The following is a 21,715-nucleotide window of genomic DNA, read 5'->3' as shown; positions in this document are numbered from 1 at the left end:
GGGCTGTCGCCTACAAGAATGGTGTGGCCAAACAATTGTTAGTTGATCATGAGCCTAACAAGGAAAGGACATATATCGAGGACAGAGGTGGTTTTGTATCAAATTTTCCAGGTAACTAGACTTCTGAAAGAAAATTGAAAAGTGATGGACTGTCATAAAAAAGTAATAATAATAATGAATGTCAACTTATTCTAGTTGATTTGTTTTTTTATTCTTTTGTATTTACTTTTTAAGCTTATCTTTTTGACTGATTAGCGTTTTGGTGTTTTCCATGGTTTTGAAGGAAAACTTTTTTTTTAAAGGACTTTTCGTTTATATGATGTCCAAGGGGGGAAAGGCAGACTATGTTGGCTTTGAATGATCAAAATGTAAATTATTCTTGGTACTGATCAGAGGATTATTGTAAATGGTACTTTGAGTAAAGTAACCACTTCTACATGTTCCTTTGCTTTGGTAATAAGCTTTTTGCATAATGATAATGTTAATTTTAACATGTTTTTCCCCTGGCTAACCTTGACGTCAAGATTAGATCATCTTACGATTACATCATTGTGTTAAATTCAGGTGATGTTCCACGAGTTGGACAGTTGGCCGTAGCAAGAGCATTTGGTGACAAAAGCTTGAAGAAACACCTCAGTTCAGAACCAGATGTGTCTTTGGAGATTGTAGATGAAGATACAGAGTTTGTCATCTTAGCAAGTGATGGCATATGGAAGGTTGGTTCTTCTGTCTATGGTTCATAGATAGAGCGGTATGAGCTGCTTCAAGAGATGAGCAATCATTTAATCAAAGCTTTTTTGACAAATACCATATCTTATTAATTACAATACTTGCTCTTATTAAATATAGGTTAACCTTTCAAAGAAAGAAGAAGAAGAAGAAGAAGAAGAAGAAGAAGAACTAACAAGGTAAAAGTACTAATATCACTAGTTTTTAATTTCTCACTTTTCTAAATCTATTAAGACATGATGTGATTTGTTCTTTCTAACTCTACTTCCCCCCCCCCCCTTTTTGGTCACTAAATGTTAAATATTGCCATAGTATAGAACAAATGCATGACACAAGCATAAATGCACATATTATGCATTTGCATACATATAATTGCACACACACTTGTATGAATGAGAGTAATTAATAGTCAGTTCTCAGTTATATATGTCATGTTGGCATGAACTTAAATATGCTTATTTGAATGTATGAAAACTCAATATATTTAATCATTGGCTAAATTTGGCTATTTTTGCTGATTTAGTTGTCATACATCACAAACCTATATAGTTCTGGTGTTACATTAACTTGGGCCATAGGGCAGAGGCACTTGGCTTATTCTTTGACTTCCCTCTCCCAAACAAACTTATTCTACGAAACACCTTCAGTAACCTGCTCGCATACTTTCTGTGGGAAGCAAAATTCATAGAACCAATGCAAGCACTCACTTGTCCAAGTGGGTTTCTCTTCTTGCTCAATGTTCTTCCCTCCAAACCATAAGGCCTCAAGCCCTGCAGATTAGTAGAATTTGGTTATGATTTCTTTGGAACTGGTTCTTCTTTTGTAGAGATGTTCTGTATTTGGAGGGTTTTTTTCAAGGACATGAGTTCTTGTTCAAGACTCTGAATTCTGAAGCTGGTGGATCTGTATTCCTTCCTTGACAACTCAGACCTATGAATTGCTACATCTTTTTTTAGCAAGAAGCTGAGGGGTCTACTACTGATTGCTTCACCTCCGTCTATATATGGACTCTTGCCAAGGTTCTAGCTTTTGGAGTTTGCATATCTCGGGCTTGAGAGGCTGCCGGAGAATTCCCCACAATCTGCATACCTAAATGAGTCTGAGCATTCTTTGAAGGCTTTGTGCGTGTTTAGTTACTGAACGAAAAGTGCCTGGACAATCAAACACAGTGGCATCAACTCATTCTGAACTGCTTCAATGCACATCTCTTGTGATAGTTTCTGGCAGTTGAGGTATTTGCACACTAACCCTTTCTCGTCTTATGATATGCCTTGGTGTGCCTGAAGATCAGAGAACCAGGACTATATATTAATAACCTTTATTTCATTGAACCATCATTGTCATCGTTCTAAGCCTGGACTATATCTGATTTCTAGTATTATTTGATTTTTATGTTGACATCATTGTTCTTTCTTAACAGACATTCCACAGTTCGTGAAGTTGCAATCATGATGCTTCTGGCCTATTTGTCATACATGATAGCTGAGGTACCTCTAAAGAAGAAAAAAAAAATAGAAACCATATATATCCTTTAAAATTCTCCTTATAACATTCAAGAAAAATAATAAAATCGGTTATTATATTGATTGTCTTGATTACAAAAAATGTGCAAGTAGACATTTTTATGTTTTTTCTACAACTTAGACCACTCACTAAATCACCATTTGTTGTTTTTCAAGGGCATTCATAGCCCTCATCTCTGCTTCAGCTGGTGTTGAAGTCTTGAATCTTTGATTGAGTTAAAAGTAAACATGATATTTCTTTTATATTTTCATGCCAGAGAAGTGGTTTACCAATTTGAATAATTGAAATTTGCTATGACAGAAAAAGAAATGAATTTAAGTCTAAGAAAAAAAAAATTCCACTTTTGTCCGTCAATCTTCAATGAATCCCTTTCTTAATAGTGCTTCTTTGCATTTATATTCTTGGAATTGCAGTGCTTCTTGGTATGTGATAAAATCTTCTTGTTAGTGCTTCTTCAAGTTTTAAGTATTGTTTATAAGTATTTGGTACAAATTCTTCAATTTGTGTTTATTTTGGTGAATCTAATTGCGGTTTATGTTCTGATGCAGGCACGTGGACCAGTGATGACTACAATTTCTATGCTAAACACATGATTTTTGTATATATGTTAGTTTGTGGTTAATGTTAAAACATGATTTTTGTATATATGTTAGTTTGTGGTTAATGTTAAAACATGATTTTTAGATTTTGGAAATGTTATTTTGTGGGTAATGGTGATTGGATATTAATTGAATGAGAAACTGAATTAATGCTTCATTTGTTATTTGAATGGAGTTATTATCTTATATGTTAGTTTTATTACAGGTATTTGAATAGGAGTTAATATTTTATATGTTAGTTTTATTACAGGCATTTTTTAAATTCAATCAAATAAAATTAGCACAATTTCAAAAAAAAAAAAAATGGGGATATGGCGGCGTTTTTAAAACGTCGCTAAATATCGTTGGTGACGTCAGCGTGCGTATAGTAGGACATTTAGCGGCGTTTTTTAAAACGCCTCCTATACTAATATCACGACGTTTTTAAAACGTCACAAAGCTACAGCGACGGCCGCATCTTCGACGCTTGGTACTAAATGCCAAAAAAAGAATTAGCGGCGTTTTTTAAGCGCCACTAAAAGTCTAATTTCCAGCAGTGAGATAAAAATACTCTCTATATATTGTTGTTTTTAATATAAGCATTCATCTATTATTAGTATTGTTTTTCAAATATTCTTTGTAAATATATTTTTTCAGAAAAAATATTTAAAAAATAATAAAACAGAAAAAAAAAAAAAAAAAAGAAGAAGAAGAAGAAGAACAGAAAATTTGAGAGGAAGTCTTATTAGGTGTGTTAGATAGAGTAATGAGAGGAAGTGTTATTAGGTGTATTATATAGAGTGTTGAAAGGTATTTTTTGTCTCAAAAATAATAAAATGGGTCAAAGTGAAACATACTAATAGTTTAGGAGGTTCATTTGTATATTTTTATAGTCAAAATTATACTTCTTAATAATTTAGGAGTATATTTGTAAACTTTATAATTTGAGGAGTCAAAATGATATTTCTTAACAGTTTACGAGTCTTCGTATAAATAATTTTTTCTTTTTTCCCTTTTTTTTTTTTTTTTTTGGTAATGACATGGACAGCAAATAAATTTTGAAAGAATTACTTAACAGTTGGGGGGAAAAAAAGTACTTAAACATGATGGATGCAACTCAATACAACTCAATACAACTCAAACTTTTTAAGCATATAATTCTGAATTGCACCTTTCTATATTTATGTAGTTTTCTTTTTTCTATTCCACTGTGGAGTAATTTCTCATAGATTTTTGGGTACGTGGCCTACAAGTTAAGCAGCTAAACATGTTAGAACATCTCTAATGATTGTTGTTATAATATTATTGTTAGTGTTATAATTTGACAATGAATAATATTATTTTGTCAAATTATAACAATGGTACTCCAATGGTCATTTGCTATTTTGGCAATTCTCAACTAACTTTTTCTTCAAGTTTATAGGTGTTGTTTGGATATAGATTTTTTTATGATTTTATTTTTATTTATTTTTTTTATCTTTTATGACCTTTTTTAACTATTTGTAAAAAAAAATTATATATTTATATTATTCCCGACTAAACAAATATAAAAAATGAAAAAAAAATTGAAAAATTAGAAAAAAAAACTAAATATAATTCAATTTGAAAAATTAAATAGAAAAATAAATTTGAAAAATTACTCGATTTTCTACTTTTTCAATTCTATTTTTTCAACTGAATTTGAAACCAAACATATGTGAATGTGAATGTGAATGTTCACATTATAGAACATTCAAAATAGTCAAAAAAATAGTGCACACCAAGCTACTAAGTGCTCAAAAAATATTTGTATAAGTAAATTTATCCACAAATTACATTACATATGATAATTAGGATTTGGTGGATTAAATATCTAAAATAATAAGATTTATTAGAATATAAGAATATTTTATGAACTAATTGGGATATAAATACTTAAAAGAAGATTTTCTAATAAACTTTATTTTTTTGATAAGAACATGATTAATAAGATTATTTATTGAGAATGCCAAATTATTAATTTGAAGACTTTTTTTTTAAAAAAAAAAAAAAAAATTATCCCACTATCGCTAGATGGCTACCGAACTACTACTGACAACCAGGAATAATATGATATTTTCAAATTGTTTTGCATTTTTTATCCCAAAAGAATAGAAATTTGCCCCCAAAAATTTGAAATTAGACTTGTGATCTGAATCCCCAAATGGAATTGAGCTCAAGGTAAATATTTTATGAATAATTTTGTTCAATAGAAATTAATTTAATTAAATTTATGTTCTCAAGAAAAAAATTAAATTTAATTACAGTTGGTATTTTTAGTAAATTATTTTGACATATTGACACAAAAATAAATTAGATACGGACTGAAAATAATATGATAAGATAATAATAAATAATAAATTAATTAATGTTTAAATAATTTTGACACCAATCCTAAATAACATGACACAAATACAACCTAACGCCACGTCCCTTCCTAATTGTTACAGTGTCACAACGGTATGTCAAAACATTCTCACTAAACAATGGGATGGTTGGGAGTCAACATCATTCGTGAGGCACAAATAGTTATGGAAAATGCTATTGGGCCAATAGTTTTATAATAATAATATTATTTTGGGGGAGCTTTGAAAGTGGCTATTGAGTCTTCATTTCGCTTTCGGAGTATTATTTTTGACAATCTCCACTAGACAATGTTTCCACTTTTTCTTTCTCACTGTTCAATCAGAGTGATTATTTATTGACTTTACAGCAACTCCCGACTTGTTTACCAATAGTATCTTCAAAGTAGCTCTCAAAATATTTTTTAAAGTTATAATTTAATAATAGCAATAAAAAATAAGTTTTCAATGACTTATTATTTTGTTCGTCAAAGATAACATATGATATATTTGTTCTCAAATTTGACAAGTAAAATAACAATTGCCAAACATATCACATTAGCAAATATAAACATATGGAAAAATTTACCAATAAGTCCTAGTTTCTGAAAAGTTGAACCATTTAATCCTAAAAGTTTTCTTATGCTCCATTTAGTCTCATTTGCACATCAATCTAATGTTTGAAACATTAATCTAATGTTCGAAATCTAATGTTCGAAACATTAATCTGATGTTTGAAATATTGTAATGGGACCTTTCAGTCTATAAGAAAACTTTTAGGACTAAACAGTATATAAGTTATTAATTTGAAATTTATTGGTGCATCCCCCTTAAATAAATTTGACAATGACATTAATGCACACTTTATTATTATTATTATTATTATTATTATTATTATTATTATTATTGTTATTTTGATAATTACGTCACTTATAGAACTTATTAAAATATAAAAAAAAATAATTTAAATTAAGTAGAATATAAATAGGTGAAGAAAAATTTATGAATAAATGTTCCCAAAAAAATCAGTCATTGGATCTTTCCCCCCCCCCCCCCCCCAAAGATAGAAATTGTTATTAAGATAAAACATCAAACTCCATGACAATAAATCCATTCCATTTCCTTAATGTACAAAACTTATATTAACACTAAATAGTAAGCAAAAAAATACTTTACCTTCAATTAAAACAAATATATAGTGGTCTTAATATCATATTTTATATACTTTTAATTAGTTGGATTAAGTTACTTAAGAGATTAAAAAATGTTATGACATTCAGTAGTGAAAATAATTTCTCTATTAAATGGGTTATATCCTTATCAACTTTGTGTTATGTAGGTTCAATACTAATATGATTTATTTAATATTGGTGTGTTATCAAGTCCCGTATCATATTGTGTTTGTGTCAGAAAATGGTAAACACAAAATCTCTAATTTTGTGTATAGTTCGAATCGTGTTATCATATTATGTCAAAAATTATCACTCCTAATTAGAATGACAACAATTTTGATATGAACATAGAAATTATTTTTCCTGTGATTGGTTTGGTCCCATCGATATATATTATGTGATTGATTTTTTTTGTTTTGTAAATTAATTCGAATGAGAAAGACACAAAAGAATATCAGAGAAAAGTCGAATAGACATGAGTTAGAAATACAAGCTTCGAACTTTCTTGGTTAGATAGAATATAAAAAAAGAAAAAAGAAAAAAAAGGGGCTTTTTAGTGAATTTATTTATTTATTTATTTCTATGGATGTAACAAAGGCTTTGATAGACTTACACCACCTCCTCTCCTCTTTGTCTCTCACATACATAGATATTTATACTACACCTTAAATCAGAAAAAAAAAAAAAAAAAAATCTACAATTTTCAGTTTTTCTTTCTACTTCAATTTCCACAGCTTTTGAACCAACAAGTTGTCACCAATTTTAATTTGACTTGGCTTCCTATCCAGTTCTTCTCTCTCTCTCTCTCTCTCTCTCTCTATAGTAAAGAAAGGAAATGCAAAAGACATGTGGGGTATGCAATAAGTTGGTGATGTGAATCTCCAAGAATTTAGTGAAAGTAATTGGGTCCAGGCCAGTCATCCTAAAACTCTTATACAAGTTGCCATGCAAGTAGGGTATTAAAGAACTTTATTATATATCAATAATGTTTTTTTTTTATTATCATATTATGCCTGATATTTTATTTATCAATATAATATTAGTGTAATGGATCTCACTATTAATGTGAATCTCCAGTGCAATGCAACTGACACATTGAATAGTAAGATAAGAGGATAGAAATAGATGATTATTGTGACATTACTCAATAAATATAAAAATTAAAGGTTATGCACTCACAAGATGTGTGTGCATTGATTAAAATAGTTGTAACCATCATATGATAAATAAATAAAAATTTAATGTAGACAGAAGGGGAAAAAATTGAAGAAATCAAATTTTGATATAAAAAACTTGGGTAATATAAGAGTAATTTACACATAAAAAATGTGTGACAGTTTCACCAAGTGAATTGCATATTTTATATAATACTAGTGAATCAGTCATGTGTGAACATTCGAAAGGTGTGCTATTATAAGTTACAAATTTTGATCTAAGATTGGATTTCATTAGTTATGGGTATTTTTTATCTGGACAGTTATAGGAAACAAGACAGGTTACACGAGGGTATTTTGGAAAAAAATTTACAAAAAAGAAAATTGTGGCATTTACACGGGAGCTTCTATTTGCACACACAATATACACTTTCTACACATCCTCTTCACTACACTTTTTGCACATCCTCTTCATTAAGTGTGTGTATAGAATGGATTTGATGTGTGTAAATAGAAGCTCCCCATCTACACCAAGTCTATCCTTCTCTTTATATATATATATATATATACATATACATATACACTGAAGCAGTGGCAAACACAATTGTGCACATATGATAATTTTGTTTTAGAAAATAAGATTGTAGGTTATATGACGAAATTCAAAATCTAAAAATTGAAATGAATTTAAAAAATTAGAAGTTGAGAGATTTGAAAATAAATAAATAAATAAAGACTAAATTTAGGGCGTAATTTTCCATGTAACTGATATAGGGATATTTTGGGAAAATTAAAAAAAATAAAAAAAAATAAGACATAAACACAAAAAATTCTATTTCCACATACCACATTATCTCTGTGCACATCTTTTCTCACTCCATACACTTAGTAATTTGATTCTTAACTATTTATCTCAGTCCACATACCCCACATTCCAAATACACCTATTTAATAAAAAATGTGTGCACACCATCATATTAGCTAACACAAATTCCCAAAATACTTCTTCCTTCAACTTGCACATCCCACCCTCTGCCGTGCACGGTCCAGCCTCTCCATCATCGTCCAGCCTCTCCATCTCAGATAGGCATTCTCCGGTAGCCTATAGCCTCCAGCCTCCTCTGTTGAAGACCGGCATTGAAGAAGATCGACAGGCATCTTCGACAGCCATTCTCCAGCTGTAAATCACTTATAAGGTGAGTGAATATTACCCATCATTAAATAAAATAAGATGCAATCTAGGTTAGTTTTTTTTCATTTTCGATAGTCGTTCATACTTGGCACACATTGAGACGAAAAACAACCATTAGGTATTGGTTTGCCAAATCATGTTAACCCATTCGAAAACCAACAATCGAATTACTTTAGACCATTCGATACTGTACTTCTGAATTTTAAGTTTTAATTCGGTATTGTACTTCTGAAACTATTATTCATATTCAATTGTTGTTTTTCATATATTGTCTATGTATTCAGCACTGGTTTTCCGAATGGTGATCGGGAATAGAAATTACGTAAAATAATTTCTTAGTAAAAAAAAGTTACCTTTCTGTAGCTGCATTGGTTGTTTTGCATATCCTCCTGGTTTTTTGAATTGTTTGGCAAATCTTCCATCAAGTTTTGTTAGACAAACAATGGTAACCTAATGAGTGAACATTGGAAGAATGTTAGCAATGGAGTCTAGTATGTGAGAAATAATGGAGGAAGAATGTAGACAATGGAGTATATAAGGAAGAATGAAGGAAGAACATAGGCAATAAAATGTGAGAAAGCGTGGAGGAAGAATGTAGCAATGGAGAGTGTGAAAAAGAGTGGAGTGTGTAAGAATGAGTGTAAATAACGTAGGCAATGGATAGTGCATGTGCACAAAGAGCTTTTACAAGAAAAAGATATGTACAGAGATCTCTATTTTGGATGTTTTTAAATGTGTGGATAGATGTCTATTTTGATCATTTTATTTAAGGGTAAATTTGTAATAAAAATAAAGTTCATTAAGTGTGTACACAGAGACAATATGGTGTGTAGAAATAGAATTTCCCCATAAACACCAACTAAAGCCTTCCCTTTAATAGTATAGATAGATAGATAGATAGATAGATAGATAGAAGATAGACATATGGACAAACAGATAGATATATAGATAGATAGATAAGAAGGTGTGTACACTCAATGGTTACACTATTAACAACTTTAAAAATTACAAAATTTGAAAGGGCAAATTACACCTTACCCCTTCAATTATAATCATTTTTCACATTACTCTTTCAATTTAAGAATTGATACAATATACCCCTTCTTCTTCTAAAAGTTTTCAATCTAACTCTTTTGTCATTTTGCTAACAAATATGACATGTATACATTACATGTACATTTTTCATCTGCTTTGTTAATAGAATGGAGACATAGGGATTAAATTAAAAACTTTTAGAAGATGAAGGGGTAAAGTGAAATTTGCCCAGTTTGAAATTATTAATTAGATATGAGTAAATTAAGAAATGAGAAAATGTGTGGCAAAACTGAAAAAAAAAAATGTATTCTGGGCTTTACACTTTATTTGAGAGACAATTGATAGTTCTGTTTTTCTGGATTTTTTAATTTTGTTTTTCAAGGAAAAAAATGAATAATGGCATAACTATTATTGTTACTAATCTTATGGGCATTTTGGAAAAACAAACATAAACACCAACAAATACAGTGTTAGCTTTGTAATAGTACTAGCGGTCTGCAGAAGCATCGCTTGTGTGTAACTCGAAAAAAAATAATATGAAAATAATGACAAAGAGTAATGCATATGTAGTATTTGTTACTCAAATGGTAAAAGCTTTGTTTACCAAACCTATGAGCTTAGTTTTGAGTCAAATCTTCCTCTTAAAATAACTTTTACATAAACACCAACTATAGAAGTATTTTGGAAAAGCTCAAAATATGAAACAAATTTGTGTCAACACCATGAGGAGCCTTCACATATTATAATGGTATATATAGAAAGATATTAGAAGTTGGATACACGCAATACATGTGTAGAGAAAAGAATGTAGATGAAAGAGACAAAAATTGGAAAAATTAAAAATTAAAATTAGGAACTTGAACAATTATATAGGAGCAATTTAATTACAAAAAAATATGTGAAGCCTTTCTACAGCAAATGAGTTGTGTGGTCTAATAGATAATATAGTATACATGTCATGGTAGGTGAAAATTGAATTACTTGGTTGCGACGGTACTCTAGTGAGGATAAAACTACTTGAGACCTAAAAATACAATCACAAAAAGGCAAAGGAGTGGCTAGGGACCACCTAGGGATTCTCCAAAGCCTAAGTTAGCAAAAGAGTAGTGTTGGCTATACATTTTGTACAAACCTACCGCAGCTTGATACATGGATCGTAAAGGCCAATTTGGGGAATTAGTAAAGGTCTCCAATCATCAACAGACATGTAGCAACTTATAGCAGTGGCCAAACGGTTACTTCAATTTAAATTCAAATTCAGGAGGGAAGCGTAACCATGGGAGTGGAATAGTGGAAGCAAACTGTTCAAAGCCATACTCAGTGATCGTGGAGATCACTTCGACAGTTATCACCTACTTCAACGATTATCAGTCACTTCGACGGTTATCCTCAGAGCCTATAAATAGAGGAGAGTGTTCATAATGCAGGCCCTAGAACCAGATCTAGAAAACTAGTTTATTGACTTAATTTTCCAGTCCTTTAAATTCCAATCTTTTACTTTCTTGTACAGCACTTCAAATTTCTAGGAGTAATCTAAAGTAGTTTGTTGATGTAATCCCCTTCAAAGCTGTGGAAGCGCGAAGATACTATTGTAAACTTTTATTTAATTAATGAAGTTTGATTTCTGCCACTATTTTTTCCTCTTTCTTTTACTTTGATTAGTCTTCTTAATTTTCTCCTAAAAACTATGCCACTAGTAAAGTCCTTTTCATTGAGGCTAAAAGAATTTCGAAGCAATCATCTAACTAATTGGTTGGCATTTACTAATCTTTGTAAGGAGTTATTGATCCTTGCTGGCATGCTCAAATTACATTTCTAACCTTTGAAAGCCAAAAAAATCAACATATATTTTTGGCACGCCTAGTGAGACACTAATAATGGCTAGACTTAGGAGACAATGAGAAAATGAATGCCTCGAAGAAGATGTAAAAAGAGATTTAGAAGCACATAACCCAGAGAATAATATAATATCATATCCCATAGATTTGCCTATCTCAACAAATCCTCCACAAATGGTCGAAGAGACCAGCATTGCATGATATGCAACGCACGTCCAAAATATTGGACAGGGCCATGAAACTGGACCTTCTACTATTCCCTCCACTCAACCAATGAATCCATGGGGATGATTGACCGTCGTTATGGGATAGTAATTAATGTGTACAATGGAAATGTGGGCAACATCTTTTTTGGATCGAATGAACTCATATCTACCGTCTGTCATAAGACAGGCTGAAGAGAACATAAATTTCCTTCAATAGAGATTGACTCAAGATAAACAGCCCATGCAAAACAATAGGCAAAATGATGGTCAAACTAGTCTTCAAACTACTAGTCAAAATCATGAGAGACCATCACCTGCGCCTCAATCATGGTATGAAGCCCTTCCTCGACCTCTGGCAAGTCAAAATGCACCTTTGCCAACCAGCGAAACCATACACATTGGTGGGTCTAGTCCAACACAGGGAAATGTCATGCGAGTATTTTCAAATCGTATGTTTGAACCTATGCCTGGCACACAGGTGTTCACCAATCCTATGTTTGAATTCACACCTGGGGGATTGGAAGGAATTTCTGCGGTGGGAAGAGAAACAACAGTTGTTCCTCCTTTCGTAGTTCCCTTCGCAGCACCTTTTGTAGGACAAATGCCTTCCCTAAGAAGGCAGCCATACCCTCAACATTAACCAGCACAACAAGGACAACCAGTCCCAAATGTGCCTTTATATGGACCAAGAAGGCCCCAAGCACATGGAGTTCCACTAAACCTTGTGTTTGTTCCTTTAATAATGGCCCAACCAGCACAGAATATGGTACATAGGGACCAAATTGCTGACACTTTTAGAGAGATTTGTGGACCCATGGTCCGGGGGTCCAACCCCTGTTTACAAAAAGCCCTACCCAAAATGGGTAGATAGGTTACATGAATACCCAAGGAGATTTAAGATACTAGACTTTGCCCTCTTTTATGAAAATGAAAACCAGTCACCTATTGAACACATTGTCAAGTTTCCAGGCCAATGTGGTGAATTTACCAACAATAATTATATGAAATTAAGACTTTTTCCAAACTCTCTAACTGGAGCAGCTTTCGTATGGTATATAAACCTTACACCTGATTCTATCCAGACTTGCCAACAAATGAAAGAGGTGTTTCATGCCCAGTTTTTCCAAACAGAGCCTAAAGTATCTATGGCAGACTTGGCAAGGTTAAGCTAAAAGCCTAATGAGAAGGCTACTCAATTCATTACTAGATTCAAAAGGGCACGAAACAAATGCAAGGTCATGCTACCTGAACCTAAATTTGTAAGGTTGGCCCAAAATGGGCTAAAGTTTAGGCTTCGAATGAAGTTTGCCTAACATAATTTCGAGACCTAGTAGAATTAACTTATAAAGCTACTAGACATGAGACTCTCCTTGAAGAAGAACAGGATCAAAGTAATGCACCTTATAGGACCCTAATTTTGAAATTGATGCGGCAGAGATTATAGGACAAGAACCTATGATCTGTTAAGCATTAATTCAGAAGGATACCACCATCGATCAACAGTTTAAAAAGAAAGATCTTCATAAGAAATATTCTTTCAATATAGCAAAAACAAATAACATATTTGATCATTTGTTAACAGCCCATTTTTTTAAAGTTTCCTGAAGGAGTTAAGATTCCAACTTCAGAAGAAATAAAAGGCAAAATGTACTGTAAATGGCATGATCTTGGTCTCATTCAACGAAAAACCGCATTATTTTTTGAGACAAGATTCAAGAGTAGATTCAAAAAGGAAGACTGAAGTTCAAAGCCAAAATAGAGAAGGCAATGGGAATTGACATCGATCCATTTCTGAAAATCAAAGAAGCTGTAGCCAATGTTGGCATACCAGACTTTCTCACCCAAAAGGTAGAGAAAATCATATCTTTGAAGGAATTGGATGAGGTTAATGTGCAGATACATGTGGCTACCCAAGATACCTTTAAAAAGAATACATAGTGTTCCCCAACCAGTAGACAAAACTTCGAAGGCTAGGGAAATGGCTCTAGCGAAGAGCTATTAGATGATGATTCGCATGAAGTAGCTGTCATACAACAAATGTGTCCCAGATGTAGGCTAAGTTACAAGTGGCTAAACGGGCTTTCAGTTGATGGGAAACAATGTTACGAGAATGTGTAGAAAAATCGAAGGGCAGTTAGTAACCACAACAAGACGGCACATTCAAAGGATCTTAGCTAGCAACCATTTTTGGTTAGGTCTACAGGTGCTAGGAATCTGTCAAAAGGTAAGAGAGCTTTGTATGAGGCTAGGCTGCCAAATTACTACAGAGTAGTTAACAAATCCGTGAATAGGCCTGAACTTGGCCCAAAACAGGGAACCAAGACCAGTGACTGGCCTTCGAATGTAAAAATAGCAGGCCCAACAATTGGTACAAGGGTCTCATGGGTACCAGGGGTACCAGATTGGTTTATCATGCATAACAAACCTAAGATAATACCAACCCATGGGAAGGCCTTTGCAAGAAGGGATAGAATGATTAAGCCTCCATTGGTGGCCCCAAACAATTGGGTTTTACTCAAAAATCCGAAGATAAAGGAACCAGATGGTTCCTATGATTTTTAGATCTTAGAGAAGAAAAATCCAACACAGGTTCATTCAATACCAGAGGGATCTTAAGGGAGCAAGTGAGGGGCACCTCTTTGGTGCAAACGAGAAATCAAATGAGAGAAGGAGAAAATTCGAAACCTAGTCCCAAAATCAACTGAAGTGCAAGCAGAGAGAAATTAGCTAAGGTTCATGCTAAACTAAAAACCAAAGAGAGATCAAGTCTAGTAGGCCTCGAAAAGGCCTAAATAAAAAGTAATGACGACAATGAGACAAACGAAGAAACTGGACCAGGCCAAGAACAAGTATTGGCTAAAGAAGATGGGTTCGAAGCCTTCATGGCTGAACAAGCAATGTCTAAATTCAAGTCAGACCAACAACAGACCACTGATAAGGAGCTTAAAGTTCCAGAATGTTACAAGGAAGATGCATCCTAGGTATCAAGTTAGGCCAACACAAAAGGGGAGCAGATACAGCCAAAGGTGCACTTTGGCTCATTTTCCCCAATACCAATTAATATAGTATACATACTGCCCTAAGAATTTTAGTGGAAAGAATGAAATCAGGAGGGTTAGGAGGGTGAGTATAGAAGTTTCCAACGAGGACTCACAAGCCAGTATAGTCCAAAATGAGTCTGAAGTAGCCAAGCCTATGGAAACTGATAAAGAAAATGAAGAGGTAAGCATAGTTACTCTATCATCCCCTTTTGAATATCCCACATCATCACTGACTCAACATGTTAAACCTTTGTACATTAAGGCATACTTCGATGGAATAGAGATGAACAGGGTATTAGTGGATAATGGGGCAGTAGTAAATCTACTTCCTCGTTCATCTTTGAAAAAATTGGGCAAAAGGAATCCCAAATTGATCCCAACAAGCACGACCATCGTTGGTTTTGCTGGAGACAAGCAAATCGCCGAAGGCATATTACCCATTAATTTGAGTATGGGAACAGGGGATTGTATGACTGCCTTTTTCATTATAGACAGCAATGCCAAGTACAATGCTTTTCTTGGTAGAGATTGGATCCACACCAACAAATGTTTGCCCTCCTCTTTGCATCAAAAGGTGATGATAGCATTGAGCAATGGGGAGACAGAGGAAATAAATGTAGGCCCATAGCCCTTTATTGCTTGTGCAGATTTTGTGAAAGCTAAGTTGTATACCAAAGGTGTTGTTCCACTTAGCATATTGAAGAAGCCTGATGGAACAGCCAAAGTAACGGCTGATGAGGAGTTAGCACACCCAAAATATTTGGTGCAAGAAAGTGTTGATGATGAATATGACTACATCATCAAGGACACCAACAATGCCTAGTTGTAAGCAGAAGGATCAAGAGGCCAGGCCCTTGGCTTTGGTAAAGTTTTTCATATTGGACATCGAGGCAATAGTCTAGAAGGTTCAGAAGGAAGAAGGCGAAGCCATGATGATTAGCTGCAAACATGAGCAACAGGAGGCCAATCCATTGGCTCTAAGCAAGTATTGTGCATTGGACATTAAGACTAAAGTCTAGGAGACACAGAAAGAAGAGCTCTATGGACATATTTTGTCTATGAAGAAGAGAGCAAAGAGGCTGAGCCAGGAAAGGTTGTGATAGATCAGAATGAAAGGTTTGCTTCGAAGCCGGAAGAAGCTGAAGGAGGGACATTGGTAAGCACTTAGATACAAGATCATTTGTAGAAGATTAATCTAGAAGATACATCAGTACAACAGCCTACCTATATTAGTGCTTGGTTGGATTCTATAGCCAAGAACTAGTTATTGGCCTTTCTAAAAAAAATATAAGGATTGTTTTGCTTAGTCTTACAATGATCTGCCTGGATTGGATAGGTCATTAGTGGAACATAGACTTCTAGTTAAGCCAAATTTTAAATCATACAAACAAAAGCCTAGACAAATGAGTCCTGAGGTGATTCAGAAGGTAAAAGAGGAGATTGCTAGGCTCCTCAAGGTAGGTTTTATTAGAACATCCAAGTATGTTGAATGGATGTCCAATATCGTGCCTATGATCAAGAAAATGGTAAATTGAGGGTGGCAACTCCAAAGGATGAGTACCTCATGCCTGTAGTGGATTTACTGGTGGACAGTTTAGCAGGGCATAGGGTCTTGTTTACAATGGATGGGCACTCTGGCTACAACCAGAAATGCATAGCAAAGGAAGATGTTCACAAGATAGCTTTCAGGTGTCTTGGGAACATTGGGACCTTTCAATGGGTTAAGATGCCATTTGGTTTGAAGAATGCATGGGTAACATATCAAAGAGCAATGAACACCATCTTCCATGATCTCGTTGGAGGATACTTGGAGTGTTACATTGATGATATTGTGGTAAAATCTCAGTCTATGGAAGAGCATCTGGTCCACCTAACAACAGCCTTCAAAAGAATAAGGAAATTCAAGTTAAAACTCAATCCACTCAAATGTGCTTTTGGTGTGTCAGCTGGAAACTTCTTAGAGTATATATTACACAAGAAGGGAATACATATTGATCAGAACAAAACCAAAGCCATCATTGAGGCTAAACCTCTATCAAGTAAGAAAGACTTCCAAAAATTCCTTGGTCAGGTTAATTTTCTTTCGAAGGTTTATTTCTAACACTGCTGGGAAAACTAAAGTTTTTTCTTCTCTGTTGAAGTTAAACAATAAAGAAGAATTTAGATAGACTGCAGAGCATTAAGCTACTTTCGAATGAATAAAAGCCTATTTGGCCAAACCTCTAGTATTGATGCCATCTAGTAAGGACAGACCTTTGAAGTTATACATTGCTGCAGTTGAAGAATCATTAGGAGTCTTTCTGGCTCAAGACAATAAAGAAGGCAATGAGCAAGCGGTATATTATCTTAGTAGGTTTTTAAACTTTTGTGAATGTAGATACTCAACTGTTGAAAAGATGTGTTTAGCCTTGTACTTTGCAGCAATAAAATTAAGATATTATCTTTTGCCTACTATTTTCTTGGTAATTACAACCACGGATTTAGTTAAGCACATGTTATCTAGACCTATATTAAGAAGAAGAATGGGCAAATGGATTTTGGCTTTGTCAGAGTTCCATTTGGAATATGTTCCCCAAAAGGTAGTGAAAGGTCAGGTATTGGCCAATTTTTTAGATGATCATCCATGCCAAACAGAAAATAAAGAAACAATGGAACTTGATACAGCAGATTTGAACCATGGCAGATGTGGTTCGATAGATCAAAGGCTAATGGTCTGGTAGGAATTGGTGTTGTGATCAAATCACTACAAGGAGTAGAAACCACACATGGTTTCAAAATTGATGAAGCTACCTGTTATAATAATCAATCTGAATACCAAGCTTTGATTATGGGACTTGATATACTTATTAGCTTACAGGCTCATGCAGTTGATATATTTGGAGTTTCCCAATTGGTAACTAATCAAGTAAAAGGGATCTTTAAATGTCAAAGTGCAAGCATGTTGCCATATTATGTTGATTTATACATTTTATTTCCCACTTCCAAGTAGCAGATGTAACTTATATCCCAAGATTCATGAATTATAAGGCCAATGATGTCACATAGAAAGTTTCGAATTTCAGAAGAAAGGATAATAATGCTCAAATAGACATGGGTCAAGCAACATATCAGAAGTTGATACCACCTTTAGCAAAATTGGATTTATTGGTAGAAGCCAATCAGAATGACTTGAAAGAGCAGGATTTGAGACATCCAATCATTCAATATTTGACTAGCCCTTCTTTGAAGGCTGGCATAAAGCTTAAGCTACAATCTATGCAGTTTATAGTGTACGATAGGGCTGCCAATGGATCAGATTTAATCCGAATCCGACCCGAATTCGACCCGATAATCCGAATCCGTTTACAAAAAATCTGATCCGATAATCCGAATCCGTTTAATCCGTTTATTAAATGGATTGAATATGCAAAAATCTGATCCGATCCGATAATCCGATAATCCGATAATCCGATAATCCGATAATCCGATCCGATTATTCTCAATTTGAATGAAAAAAACACAAAATGAAAAAATAAAAATAAAAAAATCAAATTATATAAAATTATAGCTCAATAAATAAATAAATGGATCGGATCGGATTATCGGATCGAATATCCGAAATCATCGGATTCGGATTCGGATATCTATAATCGGATATGGACTAAACGGATTCGGATCGGATTCGGGTTTGTCTTAATCGGATCGGATTCGGATTTTGACAATTCCGATCCGAATCCGATCCACTTACAGGCCTAGTGTACGAGAATGCTCTTTTTAAAAAAGGAGCAGATGGTCTCTTATTAGAGTGTTTGGGGCCAAAAGAATCATTGACTACCATGGCTGAAGTGCATAAAGGCATATGTGGTGCTCACCAGCCTAGGGTAAAAATGAGGTGGTTACTTCGAAAGTATTTTTATTACTGGCCAACCATCCTTAAAGACTGCATAGAGTATGCAAGAGGCTGCTAGGCATGCCAGAAGCATGATATGATAAGACATGTGCCAATAACTAATCTATATGCAGTAGTGAAGCCCTGGCCATTTAGAGAGGGCAATGGACATGATAGGGAACATTTACCCACCTTCTTTGAAACAACACTGTTTCATACTAGTGGCTACAGACTACTTTACTAAATGGGTTGAGGCTAAGCCCATAAAACTGTGGATCAAACAGAAGTAATTGATTTCATCAAGGAATTGATTCATAGATTTGTCATTCCATAGACCATAATAATGGATAATGGGACTGTGTTTGATGGAAAGCTAGTAAAGGCTTTCGCAGCAAAGTTTGGAATTATTCTTGTTAATTCCACCCCGTATTATACACAAGCAAATGGCCAAGCAGAGTCATTGAACAAATCCTTGAAAAAGGGAATACAGAGGGTTGTTGAAGACAATCCTAGAAATTGGCATAACTTACTATTAGATGTGTTATGGGCTTATAGGGCTTTCCAAAGATCAAGCACAGGAATTATCCCTTATGCCTGGTATATGGGCATGATGCAGTATTACCTGCTGAGATCAATATAAAATCCTTAAGGGTCAAATGCCAGGATCACCTAAATACCGATCAATATCATCAAAGCATGCATTTGGAATTAGAAAATGTGGATGAGGTCAAAATTTTGGCACTAAACAGCATCTTTCTACAAAAGAGAAAAATAACCAAAAGCTATAATAAAATGGTAGAACACATCAACTTTGATAAAGGGGACTTGGTTTGGAAAACAATACTTCCAGCAGGAATTAAAAGCCACAAATTTGGCAAGTGGTCACCTAATTGGGAAGGGCATACCAAGTTCATAGAGTCTTGCCTTGGGGAGCCTACCATTTGAAGAATCTAAATGGGTATGTGCATCCCAAAAAAATTAATGGTAGATATTTGAAGCACTATTACCCATTGTGCAGGAAAGAAAAAATAAGAAACAATTGGATAAATAATAGTGTTTCATGTCATAATAAATCAAGTACATTTTGCCATAATTTGGCCAAAAATTCATTACAATTTTTCAACTGTTCCGGCATTTTTTTTTTTAGAATAAGTACAGAAAAAGAATTTACAAAGCCAGTAGAGGATGAAAGAAAAGAACTCATGGTCGGCCACAAGACCTTCCTTTTTATTCTCAGAGGCTACGAAGTCACTGTAAGAATAATTAGAAGAAGGAACAAAGAAGGAGACCTTAAAGTCTAGATAATGAGGACCAAAAGTGCCACTAGCAGGTAAAAGCCCTAGAAAGTGGCACATGTCAAGAACAGTGGGGCCCATCATGCCACACTGAAATTGGAAAAAGTTAAAGGTAGGATTCCAAAAACAAAGAGTAGTTAGGATAGGAAGAGGGTCCTCAAGAATTATGAACCTAGAGAGTCAAAGGGCATCAAGAATGCAGAGGTCCTCCAAGTCTTGTTCCCGGGCTCCAACTACTCTGTCGCACCACTCTTCCCACTCAGTCTTCAATGTGCGCCAATAATGGTGAGGTTGATTAACCCTCAAACTTCTCCAGTTGAAGCTTCCTTCATAGAGGAGGTAGTGGTCCTCCAAGCGCGGGTACAAGGGAGGAAGTGTAGTAGGAGCCTCCTTAAAGATGGGGCCAAGAACATACTTCCCTTGAGCGTGGTAGCGAGGGACGAAGATCCTCCTATCAATAGCACTTTGACCCTCTGGTATTTCGTACTTGGCTATCTTGTCATTAATGCACCTCCTCAAAGCCACTGAGGGACACAAATGTTCAATGACTGGTATTTTCACAGAAGAAAAAGAAGAAGCCATTGATGAAGGATTGAAAAAAGAGCAAAGAGAGTGAAAAGAGAAGGGTAAGGAGTTAAAGTCAGCAACAATGGGAGTGAGAATAAAGACTGGACAAACAAATAGGTAAGAGCGTGAGAAATTGGGGCTTTATACCTTTTTTGTCCAAGTTACCCATTTCATCTAATGGGTCAAATAGGCCCAGGTTATTTAAATTTTATTTTGACCCATGTGGGATCAAGGCCTTTGTTTTTGACCTCTTATAAAGAAAATTTCCTCCAAATCAGCATCTTGTTACCGTATAAGGGAAGAAAATAAATTGCAAAGTGCTTGGCTTGGCTTCGAAATGAATAGTTGGCTTCGAAGCCAGTATGTTGCTAGAATTTTGAAGCCCATACCTTAACTCAATTGAAGTTAGAACTTGTTTAACAATTCTAAGGTCTTAAAAATATGATCCTAGGCGTTCTGCCAAAGAAGATTTCCTTCGAAGGAATATTTTATTATCTTTTGAGGAAATAAAGTGTACCTTTAAGTGCTTTGTTTGGCTTCGAAATAAGAGGGTACTGTGAGGCCAATATTTGTTGGAATGGTGTGAAAGTTTTGTAGATTAAAAGACTTGCAAATTGTTAAAAGTGAACCTATGTCTTCAAATTTCAAAAGTATGAAAGTACATTCTTGGGCTTTCTACTAAGCAGAGCCCATCGAAGGAGGGTGTTATCACTTTTTGAAGGAAACTATGCAAGCTTCGAAATAGATGGGTTGCTCCGAAGCTAGTATTTGTTAAATATGTGAACAAGTTAAATAACAATAGTCATGTATATTGACAAATATAAACCATACAATTAGAACACAAAAACCCAATTCTATTAATGTAAACATTTACACTAAGAGGGCCTATTTGGCTATATTCTTAATCTCGTAAAAATAAGGAATGGATAAGGTTACAAGGTCATGGAACTTTGTCTAACAACATTCAATAAATACATGTTTCTTTTTTAACCTTTCCTATATCTTATCTAAATTTGGCTTGTGTAATTGGTGAGCCCGTAGTTGGTAAAAAAATTGTTAGGCCCTCATTACAAATTTTGTTTGCTTTAAAGCGTTCTCCACTTCATCCATCCCATACATGTCACCCATATCGAAATCTTCTCCACACTCTGAATCA

The sequence above is a fragment of the Camellia sinensis genome, chromosome 11 (assembly GCF_055761805.1).
Source record: "Camellia sinensis isolate YWXY chromosome 11, ASM5576180v1, whole genome shotgun sequence".
Lineage (NCBI taxonomy): Eukaryota > Viridiplantae > Streptophyta > Magnoliopsida > Ericales > Theaceae > Camellia > Camellia sinensis.
This window is presented reverse-complemented; position numbering follows the sequence as displayed.